This window comes from Molossus molossus, unplaced genomic scaffold (assembly GCF_014108415.1).
Source record: "Molossus molossus isolate mMolMol1 unplaced genomic scaffold, mMolMol1.p scaffold_m16_p_1, whole genome shotgun sequence".
Taxonomy (NCBI): Eukaryota; Metazoa; Chordata; class Mammalia; order Chiroptera; family Molossidae; genus Molossus; species Molossus molossus.
Genome location: NW_023425344.1, coordinates 149,196,246 through 149,212,310, shown reverse-complemented (window position 1 = coordinate 149,212,310; position 16,065 = coordinate 149,196,246).

The following is a 16,065-nucleotide window of genomic DNA, read 5'->3' as shown; positions in this document are numbered from 1 at the left end:
CCGATTTCTAAATCCTTTACTTCCTGGCTGTGCTGCCTGTGGGATGGATGTTCCTTTACCCAGAGCTTCCTGGTTATGCCAGAAGCCCCAGCCCCCTGTTAGGCGAGATGTTTTACACAAGTTAGGGACTAAAATTATTTTAGGAGGAATGTCTATGGCTCTACCTCCCCTCTGTCATGGTCAGAAGACCCAGAAAAACCTATCATTACTGAACGTTGGGAACACCTTATTGATTTTGAGGACCTTTGAGGGAAAAGAACTTACCGAAGTTATTCACCAAATAACTACTCCATGTCCCATGTGCTCACTTAACAACCCCAGGTGCAAAAAGACCCATTTAGTCCAACAGGTACAGCGTTGGGAAACATTCCCCAGAGAAGACTGACAAATCAGTTTTACCTGAATGCCTCCGTCCCACGGATTAGGATACCTGTTGGTCTTTGAGGACACCTTCACTGCTGGATAGAGGCTTCCCGAACCCAATTGAAAGGGCCACGGAAGCAGCAAGAAATGTCTTAGGAGAAATTACCCCTAGATTTCAACTTCCCTTTTCACCTCAGAGTGACAGTGGGCCTGCCTGTGACTCTACACCTCGATCAATCTCTAAGGCCTTAGGCATTGAATCCTACCTCCGCTGCTCCTGAAGGCCTCAGTCCTCCGGAAAAGTAGAGCGAGCCAACCAATTCCTTAAGATGGCCATCAGGAAAATCACCAAAGTGACATCTCTAAGCTGGAAAGAGGTTCTACCTGTCACCTTCCTCTGTACCAGCGTAGTCCCCAAGACCAGCTTAGGCCTCAGTCTTTCCTTAGGCCTTCATGGGAAGCTGTTCCTCGACACCAGAATCCTCATGGATTCAGACACTCAAGCCCTTCAGTCATATGCTTCCTCCTTCAACCAGTTCCAGCAGGCCCTCAAGGAATTTGGATTAGCCATCAGGCCTTTCCACCCTACAGACTCTGGGTCACCCTTATCTCCACCATGGACACAAGTCTTGGTTAAGGACTGGAAGGAATGATTCCCTATGTCCCAACTCCAACCTATATGTATAAAACCTTACCCCATTCTCTTATCCTAACCTACTGCTATTAAAGTTCCAGGGATCGCCAGTTGGATCTTGATATAAAGGTCAAACCCCGGATACAGCCTGAGGAACCTGAGGACACAGCATCACCACCTTTGGGCCCAGCCTATACTTGTGAACATCTAAAGGACCTCAAATACCTTTTTCACAGAGAACAGAATACCTTGAATATAACAGATAAGTCTGAGTAGTGTCTCACTTCTATTACCCCCTTTTTATTTCACCCTGGCTAGTTTTCATAGTGCCTATCAATTGGCCAATCTCACTGTTACTACTTTACAATTCAATACCACCTGCTGGCTCTGTTTCTCATCTTGCCATTGGGGATATATAAAACCTATATCTCTCTGAAATTGGGGAACACTTCCTGCTGATCGACCTCAACATAAACAGTTTTCTAATGCGTGGGGTTGTCTTGCTTCTTCCAACCTAAGGAAACATCTTCATGGATCTCCTTGCTCACCCTTTCACCCAAAGCTTTGGCCGGTCACCCAAACGCACCCTCTTCTCTTACTTAGCTAATGACTAGGAGGCTAAATTTCCTTTTTGCATCATTAACAGTGCCTCTGGTACCCCCTTTGTAGAAAAAAACTTCAGCCAAATCAAAGCAATCTAACCTCTTTCTTTTTTTTCTTTACTGATTTTAGAGAGAGAGGAAGGGAAACAGGAGAGAGAGATAGAAACATCAATGATAGAGAACATTGATTGGCCACCTCCTGCATGCCTCTCACTGGGGATCAGGCCCACATCCTGGGCATGTGCCCTGACTGGGAATCGAACCGGCTACCTCTTGGTGCATGAGTCTATGCTCAACCACTGAGCCACTCCGGCCTGGCTGCAATCTAACCTTTTTAATCCCCACATCTCTAATAACCAATACTTCAAATGGGATCTCCTTTGCATCATCCTTAATTGACACAACTCTTACCTCAAAGAACTTTATCTTTACACCCCCAAACTTGCTCAACCAGACCCACTTCTAAACAAGAGCCTCCCCAAATCCCAATATATTTTTAATATCCCATGAATATTCACCTTTTATTAAGCCTGTCAGTGGGCACTTGTATCCCTCTTTTCCATGATTCTCAAAACACCCAACATTTTGATCCCTAAAAGAACTCCCTATTCCCTGAAAGAATCAATCAAACAATTTCTACAACCCCTCTAATTGAGCCCCTAGAGAGTCCAACCCACATTTGCAGCCCAGAGAGTCCAACCATGGGGAACCAAGTTCTCCAGGAGAAGGGGAAGACACGCCTCAGGGGAAGGTGCTCCTGCACAATTAACTGACATCCAGTTAACTGCAGAACTTCCCCCATCCAAGGGAATGTATTAAATCTGCGCATCCCATGCCTACTTGGCTTTGCCTTGGATGGATGGGTATTTGCTCTTTAGCAAATCCTCCCTGACATCTCGATAGCCTGAGATAGTAATTCTCTCCCTTTCCCTCTCTGTTCCAGAGGACACTGAAGTAGATGAGCAGGACCTCTCATTCCCCTGGGCATCCTCCTGGGGGGCTTGGCTGCAGCTGGAGGAACCTTACTGGGCTCCAACAATGCTCATCCCAGAGAATAATGGTTGCTCTAAGACAGGATAAACCTTAAAGATATTACAAGAGCAACTTGATTTGTTTAGAACAGAAGGGCTCTTGACCTCCTTACAGCAGCAGAGCGTGGTACCTGTTTATGCCTGAAGGAAGAGTGTTGCTTTTATATCAATATATCAGGGCAGGTACAACAAAACATATAAGATATCTTTGGAAGCACAGGCAACATACAGACTTCTGGAGACTCTTAGAATACCAAATCATGGCTTCTCTCCCTTTGCTTCCCTTTGCTGCACCCATAATTATCCTAATACCCCTACAAATATTTGGACCCATGTTACTCAATTTACTCAACACAGTAATTTCTTCTTGTATGGCAGCCATATAGCTCCAAATGGTACTGTCCGAAGGATACCAACCCTCACTCCCACAGAACAGACTTCTTATTTTGGGCCCAGGATGGACATTTAGCAGCCACCTTCCTCCACTGACAGTTAGTATGGGAACCCAAAGCCCCACAATGACCCAAACAGCTTAAAGCAGCCAGAGTGGTCTTTGTCCAAAAGGCCGAAAGAACTGGGTTCCCATAACTTGAGGGAGAAAATGTTAGGTAGGAAATTAGACATGAGTGGCTGGGGTGGATTTTGGCCTGGGGTCCTGACAGGTCAGATCAACATTGCCTACAGACCGCCTCTCTATGGGTGACCCTGCAGTCAGCAGTTCCTGAAGCAGACCACCAGGGGGGAGGTTTGGAACAAGCTTGTTCTTGGTGAAAGCACAGAGAAAACAACATGACTTTAATGCGACCGACCGTACTAGGATCCTGGACTACTTATACTAAAATTTGCATTGTGGTTTTGATGTCCCCCATGGGTTTTCCTGCATGCATTATGGGTAAGGACATGCGCAGAAGAAACAGTTATATGACTCTTTTCTGTCATGACTATCCCTGGATGCAAATAAAAATATCTACCTAGAAAATCACTCATTTACATTTTTTTCTTTATTGAATTTTTTGAGAGAGAGAGGAAGTGAGAGGGAGAGAGAGAGAAACATCGATGAGATAGAACATCGATTGGCTGCCTCCTGCATGCTCCCCACTGGTTTAGCCCACAACTTGGGCCTGTGCGCTGCCTGACTGGGAATTGAACTGGCTACCTCTTGGTGCATGGGTCAACACTCAAACACTGAGCCACACCAGAGGGGCAAAAATCCCTTATTTAAACCAAACAGCCCATGCAGTTCAGTATCTCTTGACTGACCTGTTCCTCAATTGGAGTGTATTTTCAATAAACTCCACTTTTGTTTTCATTGACTTTAAATTCTTTTCTGAGCTAATGAGAAAAACTTAGGTCCCAACTGGCAACCCCAGTTGGTAACATTACTAGGGGTATAGCTGACTGATACAGAACTTGGCACTAAAAATGTGACACTACCTGCCCTGGCTAGGTAGCTCAGTTGATTGGAACATCATTCTTTACACTAAAGGTTGCAGGTTTAATTCTTAGTAAGGGCATATACCTAGGTTGTGGGTTCAAATCCCATTTGGAGCATGAGGGAGTCAGTCGATCAATGTTTCTTTCTCAAATCAATGTTTCTCTCTCTCTCTCCTTTCTTTTCTCCCTCTCCAAAAATCAATGGAAGCATATATCCTTGGGTGAGGATTAAAAATAATAATAAACATAAAAATGGAACACTGCCAAAGGGAAGAATTACTAAAGTATGTGGTATTTGCTGTGAAACCAGACAGTGAGCAATGAGAAAAAAATTAAAATTTGGAAATATGGTTCCACACATTATGTAGTGATTAGAAATGTGGGTAAAATATCATCTGTAGTAACTAGAAAGACAAAAAATATGTATCTAATTAATATTTGGCAGGTCAAAGCAACAATCATACTAAATAAAGTTAAATACACAAGGATGATTTTATTCAAGACTATATAATAGGTGAGACAGACTGAACTCAAATCTTCTGGGAAAAAAATCAATAAATAAAAAGCAGGAGGTGAGATCAAGAAGAAGTACTGAAGGACTTTCTGTGGGAAGTTGATCTATGGATGTGTCCAGACCTTAGAGATAATCTTGAGTTTGCAACTGTTTTTCTCTGTGATTAGGACATCTGTGTTTTCTGATTGAGTTTAGGCTTCTACCCTCCCACAGAGGCTGGGAGTCTGGGGTTCTATCATTTCCAATGTTTACATTTCAAAGAGATGGTTTCCAAGTGTTTGAGAAAAACATTTCCTGTTGTAAAACTGGCAAGACTAGGAGAAGATTTACATACATTCAAAGGAGCCAGAAAGAATTTAAAATTACAAATCCAAAAAAAATATCCTAAGTAAACCTTAAGTAAATTCTAAGAAAATTGAGGTTAGGGACCTAGAGTTAGAAAGAAACCTGCCTAAATTTAGTCAATTTTCCATTTGGGAATAGCAATGCCATTTCTTACCACTAGGTAAGAAACTTCCAAGGAAGAAAGTTGACAATGAAAGGAAGTAGTTATAAACTGCATTTGATAAGATACCATCTGCTAACACACCTTTTAACTCTATGACCTCCATTCTCCTCAGACAGTAAATGAACACTATGAGAAAAATTGGATCACTTACAGAAGATAAAGAAGCTAAATATTTTTTTTCACTCTTGGTACATAGCATTTATAAAGATCTACCTACTACATTTGAGACAGTAGTGTAGGCACAAGCTTGAGGCTTATGTTACCTAAATTTGAATTATTTATTCTAAAACATCTTGTAACTTACCCCTCCATTGTTTTTATATCGTTTCTGTTAAAAGTGTTTTAGTAAAAGATAAATTGTTAACTAATATATAACCCATAGATAAACAGCATATTTATGTAAGATTTCCAGGAACTAACTGCAAAGGAGGCTGACACCAGCAACCAGACATTCTGGCTCGAGGAAACTTGCTAACTTTCAACCATAAAAGCAAGACCTCTTGACCAATTTCTTTGGAATAGACTGTGATAATTTACACATGGAAAACTATAAAACCCCTCCCCTGATTTCTTTGTTCTGCTTTCTTTCTTTGTCCTAGTAAAAACCCATGCCTGCCCTGAGATATTAAGATGGTCTTTAGGACAAGAGTCTGCCATCTTCTCATGCTGCCGGCACTTAAATAAACCATCTTTTCTTATACTAGCCACCTTCTCTTGAGTATTGGCTTTTGAAGCAGCTGGCAGCTGAACCTGAATTTAGTATCAGAATTTTGCAAGCCAGCCAGGAGCAGCTGTCAGTTTTTTGTGCCAGGTAAACCCTGTGGCAGGAACTGCAAGAACTTCCCAGCAGCTGCCTACAGTTCCTTATCTTGGGGACCCTCCCTGCTCTTTCTCTCATGGCATCAGCCACCTATAAATGTTTTGCTGCTGAAAGGAAATGGTCTTTGGAGAAGCCATCAGACTGCTATTTGGATTACCAATCTGCAAATATCTTTAGACTCATGAGCAAAAGTAGTATTAGATAATAGAATAGCATTAGATTATATTTTAGCTGAACAAGAGTATATGTGTCTATCAATTTATCTTGTTGTGCCTATATAAATATTTCTCCACAAATTAAAACCAGCATTGATAAGATTAGGTAGCAAGCCACTTGGCTACAACAGACTTTAGATCACTATACTGCCATGTTTCAAGGGGTAGAAGATTGGTTTTCTGACCTATCTTCCTGGATACCAGCTATACTGAAGTCTTAGGCCTAACCCTTCTGTTACTATTTTTAATCTTTTATATTACTTTTAAGGTAATCATGTTATGTATCACAAAGATATTTAAACAAGCCTCGAAGATTGAAAGCAATTGCATTTTGAGGCTTCATCTCCTGATAAAACTAGAAATTATATCTCACAACAGGTTCAGGTATTTCATGCCCAATTAATGCTCCAAGGCTCTGCTACAGATTAGTCAGGAAAAAGGAGAGAAAATTCCATAGAAATGGAAGAAAAATTGACAGTGGGAGTTGTACCCCACCTCTTCATTATTTTAATATTGTTTTTGTTAAATATGAATTGTTAAATATAAATTTTGTAAAATATGAATTGTTAACTAACACATAACCTATAGATAAATAGCATATTTTTGTAGGAATTGCAGGAATAAACTTCAAAGGAAGCTGACTCCAGCAACTGAACGGTCCAGCTCCAGGAGATGTTTTGGCTCTCAACCATGAAAATAAGACTTCCGCTTGATTAGTTCCAAGATACTCATTGGAATGAACTGTGCTGAATTACATGTAGTTAACTTTCATGCTCCCTCCCCCTAATTTGATCTGCTTTCCCTCTCCCTCCTAATAAAAACCCCTGCCTGCACTGAGATGTTAAGATGGTCTTTAGGAAGAGAGTCTGCCATCTTCTCATGCTGTTGGCACTTGAATAAACCATCTTTCCTTACATCAGCACCTGTCTCTTAAGTATTAGCTTTCAAAGCAGCTGGCTGCCAAACCTGAGATCTCTATTATTCTTAGCTGATCACTCTTTGGCTAATTACTTAATTTCTTTACTCATCATTTGGGGTGGGCAAAAGTAAGTTTCCAGTTGTGAATGCATGAAATACAGAGTTTATTCTTGTGTTATTGATTACTTGTTGTGTTATTTTCCATATAAACAACTGTAAACCTACCTTTGCCCACCCATGTATAAATAGAATAGTAATAGTTACATCATAGAGTTTTTCTGAAAATAAACTAGAAAATACCCATAAGGAACTTGTCACTCTAAAATAGGTTAGCTATATAATTTATAGAAAACATGTAATACAAATAGAGTGTAGACACAGTCTGGAACAATAGTCTGTAGTAAGAAATGGCTTAAATTGTACACAGCTTATTTAAATTCTCCCTGAATACTTATGTGTTTTAATAAAATCCAGCAGTCTCCATCAAGCAGGTAATAAAAAAGAAGGGTCCTGTATATTATTTTCTGTTGAATCAGTTTAATATTTTTTTCTGTTTTGAATGTTATCTCCTGCAGTCAAAAAGACCATCATCTTTCACATGTAGTACTGTAATAGTCCCCTTATTGGTTTTGCACCATCCCTTCAGTTCCAAATTATTCTCAGGAGCATAAATCAAATGAACTATTCAAAATGCAAATATAATTAAACAACTTCAGCATGAAATCCTCTAACATATTCCCATTAGTTTTTAGGATTAAAAAAAAAAATTAATTTCCTTTAAAATCTTACTAGTTTTGCCTATGGTTACTTTTCTAGTTTTATCCTACACCACTATCATCATTAATTTGGAGTTTCTATATGCCTACTTTATAAGCCTTCCTTAGGGAATTTGTACAAACTGTTCTCTTTGCCTTATGCTCTACCCTTCACCTCCCTCCTATATATTATATAGTATTCACTTCAAAAATCATGCACTTAGCCCTGGCCGGTTGTTCCACAGTTCTCTTAAGCTGTCTTCCTGTTTCTTAATGGTTTTTTCCTTTTGGTTTTGTGATTGGTTGATTTTTTTCTACCCTGTCTTCTAATTCACTGATCCGGTCCTCAGCTTCCTCTACTCTGCTGGTTTAGTCCTTCCAATGTGTTCTTAATTTCTGCTATGTCATTCTTCATTTCCACTTGGTTGGTTTTCAGTGTTTCTATATCTTTACTAATGGTGTTGATGTCCTCACTCATGCTGCTGAGCTTCCTCAAGATCATTGCTCTGAACTCTACCTCTGATAACTTGTTTAACTGCATTTCATTTATCTCATCTTTGGTAGAGTTCTCTTGTTCCTTCATTTGGGATTTGTTTTTTTGTTTCATCATTTTCGCTATCTCAGTGGGTTTTGGAGCCTGCCAAATTTTCCCTATGGGTGATGGTGTTCTGCTGTTTGTGGCTACCTCCACCTGGTTTGAATGAGCGTGGGATGACCCACTTAAACACCACTGTCAAGTCTTACTTTCCTCGGTAGCCTTGCAAGCCCAGGAAAAGTTCAGTTTTTCTTTAGCTTTTTGCCTAAAGGCCATTAGTCTTAGTTATTTGAAGAGCCTTGGGTTCTCAGTTGAATGAAAACTCCCTCAGGTGTTCAGCATAAGAGGATTTCCAGAGGGTGGGGGCAGATTCTGAGGTTGTTAATGAGCCTCTATTTGCATTTCTATGGCTCACCTGGGTGAGATTAAATCTTTGAGAAAGGGGCTGCTGCTTCTTCCCACAGCTTCGAGAAGGAGCAAGCTGGACACCGTCCTGTGTGGCTGTGTCTCAGCTAAAACTCTGAGTGCCCTCCAAATCCCGGATGTCCCCACAGAGGTCCAGTCCAGTCCACCCTCCCTCTGCTGGAGCCCAAGGTGAGTGGTTGTGGCTAATTTAATGTTCTGTTCCGGCCCTCTGAGCTGTGGAGCTGGCTTGGGATTTTAACCCCAATGGTACTGCTCACAGCTAAGGCTGCTGCTGTTTGTGGGCTCCCAGCCTGCCACTCTCTTATGACTCCACAGAACTACCAGCTTCTCTGGTTATATGGTCCTGTCCTGCTCCTTTTCTGTTGCTTGTTTCTGATGATTTGTCTTTTAGTTGTAATTCCAGTTTGGTCCTGGGAGATCGTCGGTGTAGCTTCCATTCACTCTGCCACCATTTTATTATTTATCTTGCCCTCTCTTTTAAGGTTTATGAGGACTGGGACAATGCCTGCTTTTGCAATCATTCTATACCCAGAACCCACTATGGTGACAGGAATGTCGTACGTATTAGATAATTGTGTGTTTCCTCAATTTGAAATGTCACTACTTGACCAATACATTAATCAGACATCCTCTTTCTCAAAAAATAAGTCTCAATGTATGACATTCATCCTCTAGATTGTAGTGGGAAGGCCCCTTATTTTTGGTTGGTTTCCTTTTCAATTGGTCGAAGACATGGGTATATATATATATATATATATATATATATATTCATATATATATAATATATAATAATTTGAGACTGAGTTAGAAGTCTTAACTCTGGCTAGGATTTGGGGCTCTTAATATCTACTCTCTGTCCAGGTCCTATCTATCAAAGCATGAGCTTGTCAGAAATGTCACCCCTACAAAGCTGTAAATATTAGAAGTGAGGACTTCATTTTCAGAGATATAATTTTTATTTAGAATTTAATTAGCTTTGATTCATTTATTGAAATCAGACTTAAACTTGTTTAATTTAACATTAATAAAATTAAAATTATTTCTCTCTCACAAGATTGGGTTGACAAATGCATAATTATCACTGATGTATTTGAATGTAAAACATTTATACTATCTGAATATTAAACAAGTCAGTATGGCCTCCTCTTTTTAAAGGAATACCAAAATATAAATGTTTAGTGTATGCTCTTGCTCATCGATGTTTCTCTCTCTTTCTAAAATTAATAAAAAAAAGAAAGAAATTCATAAAGGTAACAATTCTCATCATTGCATGCTACATGCCACTGTCTCAATATTCGTAAACTGCGGGACTTGATCAAATGACGCATAATGCTCACTATGTCCCATACCAATATATTCAGTTTATGATACATAAACAGGCAATACAGCTCTCAGCCAAACTTATTGGGACTTATTGGGACATCTCAGGTGCATTTCCCTTCCATATAAACTTGGAGAAATTACCTCTCCATTCCTTCCCTTTCTTGGAATGTTCCTGTCATATAGCCCCTCTGTGAGTACTGCCACATACCTCCTCTTTTATCACTGTGATTATTACAGACCAGACAGTTCTGATATTCATGAACAACTGGACCAGTTAATACTCTACATTTACTGTTCACTGTTAATTTAGGAAGATAGTGTTTTAAGATGCTAAATTCTAGATCATATCCTAAGCAATCCTGGTTCTGAGAAAGAGTTCAGATGACAGGTCCACTCCCTAACTCTGAATTATTACTTTCAGAGGCAAATTATTCTCTTGTCATATTGAATCTGTTTTTATGAAGGGATTTACAATGTTACAATGTTACATGTTTACCAATGGTTAACATCATTTGGAACATCCTGAGTAGTGAGAGTATGCCTTCAATTACGCCCATCAATTTTCCCAAATATATTTTTATCTTGTATATGTTTAGTGGAAAACATATTGACATCAGTTCCCATGAAACTGCCAATAATTCCATTATTATGCAGATAGCCCTAAATAAAATACCAAAGAAATGTTTATTACACTAAATGGCATCACCTTGTGACTATTTATACTTTAGAAGCAGAACACCCAGTTAATTTTTGCCCTTATTTTTGGCCCACAATAATTTTGAGGTGATAAATGTGTGTTCATTGAAGCTGCTAAGTTTGTGGTGGTTACATAGCAACAGATAACTAATACAATTGAGAAAAATAGAGAGCTTTGTTATGGCATAATTGTCCACACCATCTTTCTACTTTGTACCCTCAAAACCTTTTAAAAGGAAATTCCCTTTTATTTACTTTTTTGCATACAAGAAAGCAAACATTCATCAAAGCCAATCTCTAATTTCTTTTCACCTCTGCTTTCTAAAACAAATTATTTAATCAACTGTAGAAGGTCCTGGACTCACGATGATACAACTTACACTTTTTTTTAACTTTAGGATGGTGTGGAAGCTATACAGAGTCAGTAGAAATTGTACTTTGAATTTTGAAACTTGATTTTTTTCTGGGTTAGCGATATGTGGTACCATATTCTCTGGTGATGCTGGGCAGCAGCAATGAGCCACAGCTCCCAGTCAGCCATGGAACGAGGATAAGCAGCAGATACTCAGTGTACTAGTTGCCAGCAAATTTTGGATATTGTGTTTTGTGTTTTTGCATTCTATCATGTCTACAAAATGCCCATATGTGTCTCCTGCTTCTGGTGAGGTGAACATACAGACAGTTATACTTAAGATAAAACTCAAGATGATTGCTCAACTGTGGGTTGTACACAATTAAGGTATGCTACCCTAGACTATCATGTTCAGTAGGTTAAGTGTATTTATTTTTTTCTTTATTGATTTTAGAGAGAGGAAGGGAGAAGGAGAAAGAGATAGAAACATTGATGAGAGAGAAGATCAATTGGCCATCTCCTGCATGCACCTCACTGGGGATTTGGCCCACAACTTGGGCATGTGTCCTGATCTGGAATCAAACCAGCGACCTCTTGGTGCATGGGTTGATGCGCAACCACTGAGCAACACTGGCCAGGCACGTTAGGTGTATTTTTTAATTACCCATCATTAATGATGGGTTTATCAGGACATAATCCCATTGCAAGTCAAGGAGCATCTGTACTTTCATTTTATATTAAATTACTACTATAAGACTTAAAAAGGAATGGACAGTGGCCAAACCACAAGGTGATATTTAGCCCATTGCTCAGCAACAGTCATTTTAAAATGGCTAACTTGATGCAAGGAAATACTGATTAGTGCTATGAATTGAAAAATAGATGTTTTCCAGTTCTGTCATTGGAACCTTTTGGCAGTAAGATGTACAAATCCAAAATTAGAGTATATTAGACTTCTGACAGGATCCATTAAAATTGACCACGTGCAAAAGGATCCATCTGCATACACAACCAAGAGGTTGTCGACAAAGCAATAATCCTATTGCAAGTTTTAAATAAGTCTGTTGCATTGGTATTCTGAGAAGTCTTTGGCATCCAATGCTGCCTCAGCAGTTATAAAATAAATATTAATTAATAAATAAGCATTTTGGTGACTACTTTACATAATTTGATTTTGTTTTAATATTCTAATTGGAGATTATATTATCCAAAGTTAGAATTTACCTACTCCACAGGGAGAAAAGGTATAAAAGGAGAAAAGTAAATAGGAAATAAATGAGAGAGAATAGAATTTAAGATCAAAACCAAGATCAGATAAAGTACAGAGTACAATGTATAAGAAAGAAGAGTTGATCCAAAAAGTATGTAGCAAGGGAAAGAAAAAGCTAATATAATTTATTATTATAACTATATTAATTGAATCATTAACTCCTGCTTTTCATCACTCTCTTTTCATTTGGTCTGAACTGGGAGTTAGAAGCAGTGATGGCACCTTACCATTGCAAATAGTTAACAGCTTTGGCTACAGAAACTCCCAGTGGTTACCTAATATATAATAGTTTATCTGGTGACTTCAACATATTCTTTTACTTATTTCAAAACGGAAATTTCAAAACAGGGCTTAGTTAATACAAAGACAATCATTGCAAAACAATCTAAACTGTTATCTAAATCCAGATATATATTTACAGTTCACTAAATGACTTTCTAGTAAATTAGTTAAAAGTGATCTATAAACTTACAAGGTTTTTATGACTTTGAAATGGCAGAAACATTCCATTTTATCAAACGTTAATTTATATATCAGTACTTACTGATAAAATTGTGAAGATTAATTAAATAATGATTATAGATTTTTCATTTAAGTAATATATTATATTAAGTAATATAATATTTTAATATTGAATATAATATATTTTGTTAAATCATATATTATTTTCTATATTATATTATATTAAATCATAGTATATTATAATATTATAAAATATATCTTGATAATATGATATCAATATTTCTTTAACTAACTCATATTGTGGTGAAGAGCTTTCTGGTAACTTATGTTTAAAAAAGCACCATATGGCCAGCCGGTGTGGCTCAGTGGGTTGAGCGTTGTTCCATGAGGTCCCAGTTTGAGTCTGGTCAGGACACAAGCCCAGGTTGTAGGCTCAGTCCCTGGAGAGGGGCATGCAGAAAGAAGCCAATTGACGTTTCTCTCTCACATAGACGTTTCTCTCTCACATAGACGTTTCTATCTCTCTCTTCCTTCTCTCTCTAAAAAACAAACAAACAAAAAAAAAATCAATAAAAACATATTTAAAATAAGTAAATAAATAAGCACCATATGAGACCTTGGCAATTCTATTCTAATATATGCATTCTCCTTCCATTAGTCTTCTCATTTTCTATACTATACTATTCTATATATATTTATATATTTTAAATTTATCTTTATTATTGAAAGTATTGCAGATGTCCCCTCCATTCCCCCCACTGACCTCCTCCACCCCACTTCTGCCCCCCGACAGGCTTTCACTGCACTATTGTCTGTGTCCCTGGGTTATGCATATATGCATATAAGTTATTGAGTTGAGAGATATTTTTAAATATAGGTGAAAACCAGAAATTCTGTAAGTCATGTGGTTTACCTTAATAGCTGAGCTCAGACAATCAAATAGCGGTCAAAACTTTTGTGACCTTGAAATTATTGTAATCTCATCATTAGAAGATTAATGTGGCTTTAATAGGAACAAGAAGAACATTTTTTTTAAAGTATGGTATTAATAAAATTGATGAGTATAAAGATACTAGCAATATTAGATTCTTTTGTTAATGCTTTGAATAGCATGGGTTTTCAATTTCAAATATATATGTATTCTTTAAGATTTTAATTTAGAAAGTAAAAATAACAAGTTTCAAATAGTATTTTATAAGGTTTTTGTAAAGATACATATTTTGCTTTTTCCTCTACTTTCACATTAGGTATATGTACTTTAAAAGATTTTTTTTAAAAAAATCAGATATTTAAAACTATTTAGTTAACTAACATTCACATGTTTTTCCAAAATTATACAGAAATATGCCTGGTCAGAAAGATATTAATTCAGGCTTTGAATAAGCATTATACTATTTTTTTCTGAAATAATTTTAACAATAGAAAAATTTCTATAAGTTAAAAAGGCACACTATTTTTTATTCAAACAAATTTTCTTAAACTTATGAAAAGTAGGTGTCTGTTTCAACATTTTATAAATTATAAAAATAAATTAATAGCCCTGGCTGGTTTGGCTCAGCAGTTGGAGCGTTGGGCTGCAGACCAGAGTGTCCTGGGTTTGGTTCCCACTAGGGACACATAACAAAAAAAGAAAGAAAGAAAAAAAAAGATAGCCCTGGTCAGTTTGCTCAGTGTTTAGAGCATTGGCAGGTGGACTGAAGGGTCTCAGGTTCGATTCCTCATCAAGGGCACATAACTGGGTTGTAGGTTTGATCCTCAGCTCCAGTTCGGGTTGTGCGGAGGGCAACCGATCAATGTCTCTCTCACAGTGATGTTTCTCTTTCTCTCGCGCTCTCTCTCTCTCTCTCTCTCCATCTTTCCCTTCCCTCCATCTAGAGAGATAAACCATAGAACTTATATGCATGTATGCATGAACAATGGACAAGGACACCAAAGCTGGGGACAGGGTAGGAAGGGAGGGGGAGGGGGGAATCAGTGGGGAAAAAAGGAGAAACATCTGTAACAAAAATAAATAAATTAATTTAAAACAATGGATTTTCCAAAACAAATTGCAAATAAATCAATCAGTTTTAAAAGAGAAAAAAAAAAAAATCATTGAAAAAGTATCCTCAGGTAACTAAATAACTAAATAAATAACAGTAAAAATAAATGTATAATACATAAAACTCAAAAAAATAAAGATTACCTAGAAGAAACAAAGATTACCTATTACCCCTCCAATAGCAGAAAATGAATGTTTGCTGTATGTCTCATCACTCCTTTATCTGTAGGCTATTTTTTATTTTCTCTACTTTCTTTACATAATAGGTTCAAACTGTTTTGAAATCTAATTTTTTTCACCACTGTTCCCTAGGCCTTTTTCAGGGGCAGTACAAGTGTTCTAACACATAATTATTAATATGTGCTTTCTACTTCGGCATATACTGTAATGTACTTAACACAATGCATGTTTTTTAAAATAATCTAAGACATATAATCCCCCCCCCAACATACATAATCTTTTTTCCACGACTCTGGTGGTTTTCAGATTTGCTGCAATAATTTTCCCCATGGTGCTTGTAGTCACCAGATTGCAGGTGTCTGCATAATCTTACATAAGAATGAAGCTATATTTTTATTAATACAAACTAGGCAAAGAAAGATGGTTAGTAGTTAAGGTTAAGTTGAAGCTGTATTTTTAAGTTAGATAGAACATCATTTTTTGGAAAGCTAAAGCTGGCTTTGTTCTTTAAAAATCACATTTTACCTATTCAATAGATAAGCCTTGTCACAAGAAGAACTGGGGTGTGATTCACTAGAAAGGTTATTTCTGAAATACTGAAGAAGGTGGGACCAAGCCCATCCTCTCTGCAGAAAGGGGACCGGGATGAATTATTAACTACCACAGGAGCCCAGGGAAGAGTTGGATCTGTTTTGAAAAGATGACATACAAAAATAAAAATATCCTTTACTCAAGGGACTCCAGGGATATTTGAAAAGCATGTTCAGACATCTGAGATCTCTATACAGCAATTCTGTTTTAGCAAATATTCACATCAGGCCAGTGGCTATATGATTCTTTGAGATTCAGTGAGGTAGTTACAATCAAATAGACTGATTTCACAGAATGGTACAGTATCCCATCATTGTGAAATTGTCCAACGAATTCAGCTAAAGAGAATTTGGATCTAGGGGACATCTGTATAATATCATTTAGTATATTGGCCA